Source organism: Gavialis gangeticus, unplaced genomic scaffold (assembly GCF_001723915.1).
Source record: "Gavialis gangeticus isolate Ggan-Ray unplaced genomic scaffold, GavGan_comp1, whole genome shotgun sequence".
In the NCBI taxonomy this organism is placed as follows: Eukaryota; Metazoa; Chordata; order Crocodylia; family Gavialidae; genus Gavialis; species Gavialis gangeticus.
Genome location: NW_017728992.1, coordinates 43,662,115 through 43,663,509, shown reverse-complemented (window position 1 = coordinate 43,663,509; position 1,395 = coordinate 43,662,115). Strand labels below are relative to the sequence as shown.

Here is a 1,395-nt window from a genome sequence, read left to right as displayed (position 1 = left end):
GGGGGGGCGGGGGGAGCCAGCATAAGGGAGTTGGTGTGAGGGGGCTGAGTAGGACTGGGGCCAGGTTGCTGGGGGCGCTGGCCTAAGGGCGCTGTCCTGAAGAGGCTGTTGGGAGGCACTGGATGTGAGGAGACTGCTGGGGGGGGCTGGTTTGAAGGGGCTGGGGGTGGGACCAGTGTGTGGGGCCTGCCCCAGGCCGCTTGGGGCATTTGGACGCAGCAACACCACTGTCTTTGATTTGCCTGGGTGGGACCTGGGCAACATCACCCCAAAACACACAACACAAATGGGGGGTGGGGGAAGGTGCCCATAAGAGGCATTTTTGGTGCAGAAGTAGGCCCAGCTCCCCCAGGCCGTGAAGGGATAAGACTGCTTATTAAATCCTGCAGTCACTCCTGGGGCACCGTGCCTCAGTTTCCCCTCCATCGGTTCCCTGTCCCCCCTGCCCCTGGCCGAATCCAGGTGGCACCTTGGCCTTCCAACACCAGCCTAGGGTTAACGGAAGGGTCATCTGTCCCGGGTCGGGCCCCTCTCTGCACTGGGGTCGGACCCCTGCCCACCTCACAGGGGCCTGTGCCTGGGTCAGCAGGTGGAGCAGAAGTCCTCGGCCCAGCTGCTCATGACCTGGGGGCTGGAAGACGTGGACCACGTGTTCACAGAGGAAGACTACCACACACTGACCAACTACAAAGCCTTCAGCCAGTTCATGAGGTGAGAGCCTGGCCTGCCTTTCCCCCACACTTACCTCCTTTCCCTACCCTGCTTGGCCCACAAAGTCCCTTTTATCCCTAGGGGGTAGCAGGGAGCCTTCTGGGTCTCACCAGGAGGGGCCAGGACACCTGGGTTCTCTTCCCATTGTGGGCCTGCAATGGTGCCCCACTGATCTCCTGCACCCCGTGCCTCAGTTTCTCTGTTTCAGTGAGAATGTGAGGCCTGTCAGGCATGAGAGTGCCAGAGGCTTTGTGTGGAAGGGACCTTGTGCCACACTTGGGGCCTCCAGTCCTGGCTGGGGGTGGGGGTCTTCGGTGTAACAGGCTTCAATCCTAGTTTGGGGGTGGGGGGGCTGGTATCCCAGCATCCTTTGGGGCCCGGACATCCCCCACAGCAGTGTCGGAACAGACAGAAGGGGGTCGAGTCTGTAGGGTATGTCCACCCCTCCGCCCCAGCACCTGGGGGGATGGGGGGGCAATGTTCTGGTTCTCATACCAGGCTCAGCCCCAGTGGAGCAAACCCCTGCCTCAGTTTCCCCTGTCAGCATGAGACCCCTGGCTGAGGAGTGCCATCTGGTGCCCACTAGGGGAAGTGCGCCTCTTTGCAGGGACCCTTGAGTGGTAGCCCTAGGTGAAAGGGCTCCCCCAGAGTGACCTGGACAGACCCCTGCCCCTGCCTACCCCA

General features: G+C 61.9%; 1 protein-coding gene across 1 annotated transcript in view; it reads right to left on the bottom strand.

The window, feature by feature from the left end:
* Positions 1-1,395, bottom strand: part of PHLPP1 (PH domain and leucine rich repeat protein phosphatase 1) — a 269,023-nt gene that overhangs the window by 84,931 nt on the left and 182,697 nt on the right. The window lies entirely within an intron of this gene.